We start from the raw sequence: 10,842 nt of genomic DNA on the forward strand, positions 1-10,842 counted from the left end.
AAAACTTAATGGTTATATATATAAACATAATGATCATGTTCCAATGGAAAAAATAGTTGAGACTCATGTATATATGGTACCCCTCATTACAATTAACGTCACTAAATTTTTACATCCATCAAATCATGGGTGAGTGCAAAAATAAATGAATCTAAGTTGAGTAGAATAAGGAAGGATAAAATGAATGAACAAATGAATCGTGCTCATGTCGTTCATCCATTCTTCTCCATCTAGAAATGGAACCCAATACGATGTTGCTGCACATTGCATCGCTCCATGAGAAAGTCGGGAACCTATCAGGAACCCCATTTACCCATTTCTTCCACCGCTGACCTCAACATCGCCCCATAACATCTCTCCAACAGCTCTGTCATGCTGCCATGTCCACCATGTTACACTTCATCTTACGTTACTCCTCACGTAACATATGTACTATGTCCAACCATGCATATCAGTAAAATATATGCACTGTCTACCCAACAAATATTTGTTTTGCCGAACAACTTGTATGCCCGCCTTCTCTAAACCAATTAATCAATCTGCCACATGCTGACCGAACACTTTGGTCCATACACAAATTATAGTAATTCTCTTCTCAAAAGGAGAATTGCGGAGATAAAGCGATATATAATTCAGTCGGCTCAAATGTACATGTGAAAGATGATGGTGCAAAACAAAAGCATGGCTCAAACAGGTTGGTGCTTCTACTAACTTTGATATGGCTTCAGTCCACTAAGTTGCCTTTGTAGGAAAGAGAGACTTTTCAGGACAACTGTTTCTCCATTGGTAGCACATGTTTTGAGGGAATTTGATAATTATTTGGACTATCATACATATAAAGTGGAACATTCTTCAGCTAGAAAACCCAAAAATGACATCACCTTTTAATTAAGCTAAACAACTGAGTTATGCTTCTTGTCGTTTTTAGTCATGCAGTTTACATTTACATGTGTTTGCCTTGTACTGCAAGTAATATCTGTCTCCACAACTGAACTTTCTATTCCATGTGGCGTAGTACAACATGAGAAATAAGGACATATAAGATGACTGGAAACCAAAGACTAACTAAAGCTTGCATTCACTTAGTTTTATTTGAGCTCGATTTCAAAGAACTACAATAGTCATGTATTTATCAAGTTCAAATAAAATTGCAAGCAAAAATATGAGAGAATACTACGTAACCTAAATTAAGTTGCCATCTGCTATTCAGAAACATGTCTGCCTCGTGTAAGATACTAAATCCAATAGATTCAACCAATTTGTCTTTATGAAAGGAATAAGTCTCTGCTTGCACGATCTTGCATATCCTATATGTATTAGAGTTCACTTTTTTTAGTGCATAGATGCATAGAAGACTTGCTGGAATCAAACTCACCGAATCAAGCTAAATAGTACCCCTAGTTACATTCAAGAGATCACTGCACTCAGAACTGTAGCTATCTCACAAATGGTTGGATGCATAATGTCTGACAGCTAGGCTATAGACAATCTCTTCACCAAGTATGAAAAACAGAAGAACTAAGTTGATAATGCATGTTCAACGGCTAGGCTACAAACAACATTGTGCAACACTAGGCGATGACTCTGTGTAGACAGCTCACTGAGACAATTGGTTCAGCTTCTATACACTCCACTGCTTAAACTTTTAAAATAAAAAATCCAAATAGATTGTTGTAGATATGTATGCTTTATTAGAAAGAAAAAAAACATTTGTTTCTTTATTTCTCCTCTTATACCCTCTTTCCCTACCTCTCAACTCACCTCCTTCTCTCGTTGCCACACTGCGTCACTCTAGCATCATCTCGATCAACCACACCATCTCATTACATGCACACCTAGTCTACCATCTGTTTCATAAGTTTATCAGCATGCAATCACGCAAAAGAGGCTAAACAGGTTGTGGCATCCTACCTAGTTCAGTTAAAATTTTGGATAAAAGGAAACAAATAGAAAGAAAAAACAAGTGCTACCATCATGCAGTTACAAGAACATAATGTAAGTATACGAAACATAGTAAAGTAAAGAAAATGAAAATAACCTTTTTTGTTTAGATTTAGAGACCCGCGGTGAAGGTGTAAACACGAAATATACATGGTATACGAAAAGAGAAGAATCCCTCCATTGTCACCATTGTAATACTCTATAAATAAATCATTAAAGAAAATGCCATTATAAGCCTAAAATGATTCGGATATGGCCATATATAGAACCAAATTATCATGGTAACTAATATCAGTTCATCGAGATTTATATGAGCCCTTGCATCTACGTCCTAACTAAGACATTGCTAGAAAAATACAGGGAACGTTAAGTATCCCAGAAGTTCATGATCACATTGCCTGCGATCGTGTTTGGAGTAGAAGGTTGCAGCACTGGCACAACAACATGTTGCTGGACATGGGCATGGCAGCGGCAGCAATCCACGCCAAGATGGTCGTATTCATCATCATCAGCTTCCTTCTTGATGTCCTGATGTTCAAGCTCCTTGTTACCTCTGTTTACCAGCCCACGTCTAGGTACCATGATGAGTCTATGCTGGAGTGTTGTCGGAATGCCGCCCTCCTGAACGGTGCCATGTCCTCAAGGCCCATCTGTGCCATCTCCTAGCAGGTTGCCCGGCACCCCTTCTTGCAAATACATGACATAATTGATTAAGTTGCATTCTCCAATTAAATCTAAACAATATAGAACAATCTGATATTTAAGTAACAACTGCATACGTATTGTTAGCGATTACCTTTCATACAAATTCTATGATCAAGTATGCCCCGCCAAAGACATAACTGAGAGCAAACTTGCAAAAAAAAGCTTATGTTCAGTACACAATCCATTGTTCTTGCAGATGGTAGGGCATAACCTCCTAGCTTATTATTTTTAGACTGCACTACACATGTGACAAAATCCTGCATGTAGATGGATATTCAGCTGGATGCAAACATGTGAAAAGGAGACACGATAGAAGTAGAACTGAATTCATGTAATTGCAAAAATATATATCTGGAAGATGATAATAAGAAAGGAACCCTAGTGAACGAAATTTGGAAAACATGATAGCAAAAGAGTTGCAACTAAACTTGTTTCCAGGCCAAAACATTAAGGAATAAATGACTATTAGAGCACTGTTTGGAGGGTTACCTTGGTTGGACAAAAACATATATGATGTCATTTGCCCGCCGGTCAACACCAGGTAATGCTCCTGTTGGCCTCCTAGCACGTTGCTGGTCTGTTAACATGTTCTCCTTGATTCATTTGTGTAGCACCGAGCTGTCCATTGGCCTCATCATGCATCGCCAGCCAACGAGAGCGGAGTTGCCCGGAGTTTCCCTTCGATGGAAGGCGTCCTATTTGCTACAACTTCCATCTTGGCAGCTGCTCCCGGGGTGCATCAGCCCTCATTAATTATTGCAATTAATCGGCTAAAGAAAATAAAATGTATTCTCAGTGGGAGCCGGCTCCTCTGAAGTTGCTCAAGGCATAGTAGTTCTGCCGTAGGAGCTCATATCCACCGCTCCTTCCATGCCCTATGCATCTAACAAAGCTGATAATCTAACCACACTCCACCGTAATTAGCGACAAGATAAACTACACACGCCAAATCTCTCGCATAGTCTGGCCTTCTCACGGCAAACCTGGTCGAGTTGCCACCGTCGAGCTGTCGTCCACACAAAAGGATCTGCCAGTTTCCCCATCCGTTACTCTCTCGCTGCTTCAAAGGCTCCCGCTGGTTCAGGCATAATCTGAATCAAAGAAACACACCACAAGGCAGAATCTGAATGCGGAAAGAATAGTAGATTACGTGCATACTAACAAAAGGAATACAAGTGGTAGTGCAATCATATTAGTCAATCATGGGTATGAGTACAGAGTACTGCTAATGCTGCTTTAATTCCCGGAAGGCACAACCTCGGAAGCCACATGGAACTAACGTACTCAGAGAAGAACAAGTACTATATGGATTTTGCCACTTCATCTAAATCATGAGCATTTGATTAGACAATGATATGTCAAAAGATTGATGCAGCGCTACGTGTACGTTGAGATGTCAAATGTACATGACTTGTGCAGATTCAAGAAGCCTTATTGCCTGTCCACCCTAATTGTAAACAACTTGAAATATTATTCTGCTTCATAAGTTCTAGGAGTTTAAAATGTCATAGTTCTCAAGATGCTGAAATATAAATTTCATAATAACAAGGACTCAAACCCTACCAAGCAAACTTTTTTCTTTGTTCAGAACAACATCAATAGTTCCATGTGAAACACAGTTCAAAAACATCACACATTTATTATATATCCTAGAACATTAAAATAAATTGATGTGTGTACTGGTATTTTTTTAGAACAAGATTAAGCCCCCATCCAACCAGATGAGGTACCAACAGTTTTAGTAACATATTAACCCACTGGTGTTCGTAATCCTGAAAGTATGGGTGTGTACTGGTCCAGAAAATTACCTAAGAAATAATTGCAAGTGATAGCAGAAACCGGTGCCCATTGAGAAATGGTAAGAAAACATTACGAAGAGGTCATGATATATATGAAAAATGATTTGTACACTACAACAGATCACCAAATACGAATAAGATTACTTGAACGTAATTCAACACCCATTATGAGATGCTAAGATTTGAATCATTAACTATGCAATTATTTAGTGGGAGTTTGGAGTATCACATCTATCCTGTGCTCCGCAACAAGAACATTGTACATACATATAGAAAGAATCAGATAAATTTACAAATAGAATAAAGAGTGGTCATGGGAGTTCACATGTTCGTTGTTCTCAGAACAAACAAATAGGATCAGCAGTCCCTTACTAACAAATCTGAAACCGAGCATAAAATCGAGCTCCAGGAGGTTGTTGGACTGTAGGTGAGGACAATTAAGGCGAAGGGGGAGACGATGATGACTCCCTAAGCCCATAAATGATCGTGAAATTGTAGCTGACAAACTGCACTAAGATCCTTGAATTTATTTTACTTGTCATCCGTCTACGTACATGCAAATAAACTAATATGTTGGATCTGATCCATGATGCATAATCAGTGTGAAAGTTTAGTCAAGAAAGAAGAAGAGTGTATCGTCTGAGATGTGCATTACTAACGTGGAGGCATTCGGCAGGCTCATGTCTCCATCAGATTAAGTATATGTAAACATGAATAGATGACAATTTTCATCGCTAAATGCCTATATCAAAGCAAGCAGTATATCAAACTGCTTACTTGCCGCAAAGATGAGACGGTCAGCATATAAAGGCGCTCACAAATGCTGATGCCGTACTTACATCAGAACTCTAGCCTCAATTTCTCAAACAGAGCTTCTTTCAAATAGTCATGTTGCACACATTTATAATCAGAGAAGTTGTATTGGCCCCTTGATATCAGAAAAGGCAAGGACAGCAAGTGCTGCAGAGTAACCTCAACAAGAAGTAATTATTATACTGCAATAAATAAACCTCTACAATTGAGTAGAAAGTGACAAAAAAAAGGAGCGCTCCATGTGCCTACATGACCTTACTTTTTAGAAAAGTCACAAGCTGCTAATAAAAAGTTTAAAACAACTTACATGCTAAGAGTACAAAATAACATCTACTCCCGCTATCCGATAATATAAGATCTTATTACATCGAATGTAATAAGATCTTTTATTATGGAACGAAGGGGGTACCATCTTCTGGGTGTTTGGATTATAGAGCTCACCAACATAGGCATTCGACTTTACGGCTAGAACTGATGATAGGAACTCCTCCTGTGTTTCCGCTCAGATCTCTAGTAGCTGAGTTTAGACCCATCTTGTTACTAAACAACTTCGTGCCACCAAACATCCCTGCCACAATCATGGCCTCATACGACACAGTCATAATTCACACCCTAGCCTTGATCGTGCATGGAGCTGCGAATTGGATTAGATTACTCACAACCATAGAAAGAAAGGGAAGACTAAAGATCAAATCCACTGGAGCAAACAATAGATTCTTCAGCAAAAGGTCGTCCATGGTTGTCGCATGGTTTATATGTGAGGAATCATTGTCGATGGACATAAAAAAAGTCGGGGCATCGTCTATGGCGTAGGAGATTGATTGGACTGACCTTGCGACACCCTCAGGCCTCAGGTATGGCGATGTGCCGATGTCGATGGCCAGCTCGGAGCCCATATCGTGTTACAGCAGCGCCGAGTACCTGGGCACGATGTCCCGGCGTTGCGGTCGCAAAGGCCGCAGTGACGTCGAACCGCTTCTTGAAGCCGGCTGCGGCCGGTCGTGGGCTGTCGAACGCAAACACCGTGACCGGCCATTCTCGGCGATGTACAACGCATTCAGGGTGGCCAGCTCCGTCCCGAGGCTGTGCCCCATTACCGTGATGCTCACCTCCTCGTCCTTGTACGTGTCCAGCAGTTTCTGCACCTCAGTCATCAATGAATCCTAGCTTTCCCTCCTTCAAGAGGTACCACACTCAATAGAAAACACGAAGTACAACAATAAGTACAAAGAATCTGTAATCCAAATATAAATATGTGACTTGTAAATAGCAATGACAAGTGGATAAAGCATATGTGCAAATTCTAAGACATTAATATACTTATGCTCCAACTCAAATACTCAATCAATGAGACACACAAGAAATACATCGACTGTAATAAATAAATGAGCATTGTTTCTGGACAGCACCAACAATATCCCTCTACCTCCCCTTCAATTTTTAGATTCTGAATTAAGTTCTTGGTCTGGAATTAGAAGCCATGTATTAAAAAATCCTCAGCAATGAATCAAGCTGAATAATATGCACCTTTAAATTGACGTCCGTTCCTCCATCATTACGCTTGTTACTCAGTAAGATTTTATTATCTCTATTAAGGTGAATGCAACAAACTGTCTGGCACAAAGGTCTCTAAATTAGAATGCTGGAATAAATCCATGCATGAAACTATTGTCTTAAGACATTGGCACCGAATAAACACCAGAACTTAATCAAGGTGCACACGAAGGCCATAAGTAGGAAGGAACAAAAGATAAAGAAGTTTAACCGTACTAACACATAAAGAAAAGATAATTATGAGGTGAAAAGAACTGAAAATCTAAGTAAATTGTACTGACAGAACCACCGGCATGCATCCTCCAGTTTGTACCACTCATGACCCCATGCCGGGGAACTCGTCCCTCTCTCCTGCGAACCAGACAAAAATCAGTAAAGACAAAAGTTTGACCTTCCTTACATTAAGTACTAATTTGACTTTAATTGTAAATCTTAGCAAAAAAAGGAACTAACCTGGTTGATTTTTCATGTTTTTTTTTGTTATCGCTTTCGATAGTAGAACCCGATCCGTTTTTGGATTGAATGGACAAAAGGCACTAACCACACCCTTGTTGAACTTGATAAATTGTACCATTGGACAAAAGCAGATTATAGATTCATATATAAGAGAAAAGGAAGACTCAGAGCTATATGCATTAATGCATGGATGTCATCCACAGAATCTTTGCACCTTTTAATTTAGAGTATTTTTTCTTTAAGATGTCAACCATGAAGTAGACATGAATCAGAAGTAGAAGCGCTACTTCAGGGCAAAAAAAAGATATAGTACAACCGGTTCTTCTATCTATATCTAACCATGCATCATTAAGCTAAAAGTTTGGCTCATATCGGTCTCATCAGATGACCCATGAGATTACCATTGGAGGATATGTGGCCTGCTGGGAACATCGACGGCAGCGGTGAAGCGCGCGGTAATAGAATAGTCCTGTGTGACATATGTTTTCTTGCATTGTCTTGTGTAACGGGTTGATATTTGTCTAGGAATGGTAGTAGAAAGATTGTGTGGTGCTGATATTGAACTTATAATAAAATTGAGTTCTAGAAACAATTCCTTACATTGTCTCATTAGTAATCACACCAAGAATACTTATCCTCCTATAGATCTGACTTGACTCTGTGTTTTGGTGTGCAGAAATTGGTTACAGGTAGGAAATAATATAACTAATCGGTATCTTGAGTTGCAAAGAGATCACTCAGAACGGTGCCTGATATTATGCCATAAAGAACTCACATTTTTTATTGTCCCTCAGGATATGTACGCACCTTTCTCTGTTGGATGCATGCACAGTTCTGAATTAAGAACAAATGACATGTTGATTAGCTATCTTACAAATGCTTTTCCGAGGGAAGTCGATTATGCATAAAAAGGCACTCTGTGATGCTGTATAAATTATGTCATGGGCGGGAAAGCAATTTTTGACCCCGTGATTTCTCTGTACATTAGGCAATGCCGTGAAGTAACTTTTTTACGAAGAGGGGAGCCCATCAATTTCCCACTGGATTTTCTGGTGTCCCGTTTTATAATAAGTTCTTTGCTGGAAAAAACATACATATAATTAGTTACTCTATTTGTCCCGACGTCGTGGACTATGTCTATAGTTTAATTTAATTTGTAAATGAAACCGAACGGCGATTTCTATTTTCTACAGATAAAACATGGTGGCTTTAGACCAACATAAATATGTATACCTTTATTTAGGTTTCAGTTCAAAGGTCTTAATGCTCCAATTTCTCATTTTGAAACCTGAAACTGAAAGGAATTTAACAAATCAACATAGCCTCGTGGAGCCTTGATCTTAGTTGCATTAAGCCAATCAGAGTAAGAATGTAGTTCTGTATCCTAGCTGTGTACATCTTCTCTAAAAGTAATAATAAAGGCTACCATGTTCATTCAAGAATAAAAAATCCCATGTCAGGATAATCTTTCAGTACAAAAGCTTGGTGCATTTCCTTTAGACACACTAAAAACCGACCACTGTTATGAACTTCAGAGATGAACACTTGATTCATAATTTGGTTTGCCATAAACTATAAACCAAAAGATTTAGACATTAAAGCAGCAGTGGTTCAGCATATGCTGGGTTCTAATAGGAGAGGAGTGCTTAGGAAAGAAAGAAATCGTTGCCATATTCAGATTCTTCCATGACTGTTAAATTTGAAGGAATAACTTATTGTATCAAAGACTATAATTTAATACAGAAGACATATCATGTGGAAACAGAAATATATGAGTATGGCAGGTGGGAACCATAGATCACAAGAAACAAATATTAGTTTAGTTGCACTCATATCATCAAGGGCATTGAGAGGTAACCTAACCTTGGAGATTGCATTTTGCTTCACCCAGTCCTTATGACTTCTCAATCAACCTTCCACAACTCTTCTGCATGTGCCGCCTGCAAACCGAGGAGAAGACAATGTTGGGTGGCCATGCGTTAGAGTGAAGGCGGATTAGGGAGAAGCGGTGATATGAACAAAGCTCGTAAAACACAAACCTGATTGCCATTGTATCTCATGAAAATATACTTCTGATGAAAACAAATATTTGCCATCGTTGTACCTGCGTGTCAAACAAAATATGATATGTTCTAACGAAAACGAAAGAAGATGATATGCATACCCCACAGAGGAAAATCATCTTGATTGTAGAAAAAATAGGGGAGCAACGTATTCATCAAAATGATACAGTACGAATTAAGCCTATAAGATGAACTGAGTCTGGAACTCTGGATCCACCATTACCGAGAGATCCATCCATCCCCATGACCCGAGTCATAGACGTACTTCTCTCCTTCCGCTCCTCGTTTGCCTAGATCCAAGCCGCCAAAAGGGATCCTGCCAAGGGCGGCGGCGGCATTTACCCGGATGGAACCGAGTTGGGATGTCTTGCACTGTGAGTCAGGGAGTCTGTAGGAAGTGGCGGCGGCGGCGGCGCAACAATGCAATCCTCATCTCCAACGGAATGGCGGTGGGGCGGAGGAGCAAGACGGTGATCTGCGGGACGAGATCAGGGAATGACGTGGTCGTGACCACCGACGGGCTGCTCTGCTCCACCGACATGGAGGCTCTACGGTGGCTCCCACAGCCGGACCGTTAAGGCTTGGTCCTCTTTCCATCAGATCGGGTTGGGGAAGGGAGCTCCTTGCCTTGCGGGGCGAGCGCGTGGCGACCGGTGCAGGCGAGGCGAGCGGGCGCCGGCGTGAAGGAGAGGCGGCGGGCGGGGCGAGGTGGGGATGGGTGGCGCAGGGGACGGCAGGTATGGCGGCGGGGATGGGTGCGATGCGCAGGGATCGGCAGGTGTGGCGGCGGCTGCGTAGGGCTAGCGAGGGGAGGGGAGGTCGTGGGGTTTTCTTTGGCATGGTTTTTTTTCGCGGGAGGGTCGTGAGCTAACGGAGGTGGGACGATGGACGAAAAAAAACCAGCGATTTGATGGAGGTGGGAGGATAGACAAAATAAAACCAGCGAAAAAAACCGGAAGACTATTCACCAACTGCTATATTAGGAGTAGAGACTTAGTAGTAGCGTCGGTTTTATACCCCTCGCTACTACTATGGCCTATCCCGGGGGCATTGTTGGAGACCATTTAGTAGCAGCGCGGGTTTATACCCCTCGCTACTACTATCAACTTAGTAGTAGCGCGGTTTTTATACCCCTCGCTACTACTAATTAGCAGTAGCGCCTATTTTTAAACCACGCTACTGATAAACTTCTGTGTATAAGGTTTTTCCTAGTAGTGAGTGGCGACGCACGGGGCGACCGAGTGAAGTATATGCGTCCCGCGGAGTGATGATGCGCGGGGTGTCCGAGTGGTCATGTGGTGACCAACCGAGCGGCTACGCGCGGGGCGGCCGAGTGGTGATGAGGTGACCAACCGAGTCACAACACGCGGGGCGGCCGAGTGGTGATGAGGTGACCAACGGCGTGGAGACGCGCGGGGCGGCCGAGTGAAGTAGATGCGTCCAGTGGAGTTATGATGCGTGGGGCGTCCGAGTGGTGATGTGGTGACCAACCGAGTGGCGACGCGTTGGAC

At 41.4% G+C, this 10,842-nt stretch overlaps 1 long non-coding RNA gene across 18 annotated transcripts; it reads right to left on the reverse strand.

Moving 5' to 3' along the window:
• Positions 1–2,067: 2,067 nt before the first annotated feature.
• On the reverse strand, positions 2,068–10,138 carry LOC119296103. Of its 18 annotated transcripts, XR_005144846.1 has the most exons (8): positions 9,555–10,137; positions 9,308–9,372; positions 9,132–9,208; positions 8,502–8,562; positions 8,044–8,102; positions 3,136–7,926; positions 2,738–2,903; positions 2,068–2,627 (listed from the first exon to the last, which is right to left on the reverse strand). It is a non-coding gene; the product is annotated as an uncharacterized LOC119296103 (long non-coding RNA). The 18 variants fall into 18 exon arrangements; XR_005144844.1 differs by having other exon boundaries at positions 8,044–8,562; positions 9,555–10,138; XR_005144850.1 differs by having other exon boundaries at positions 3,136–3,546; positions 3,630–8,562; positions 9,555–10,138.
• Positions 10,139–10,842: the final 704 nt, after the last annotated feature.

This window comes from Triticum dicoccoides, chromosome 4B (assembly GCF_002162155.2).
Source record: "Triticum dicoccoides isolate Atlit2015 ecotype Zavitan chromosome 4B, WEW_v2.0, whole genome shotgun sequence".
Taxonomy (NCBI): domain Eukaryota; kingdom Viridiplantae; phylum Streptophyta; class Magnoliopsida; order Poales; family Poaceae; genus Triticum; species Triticum dicoccoides.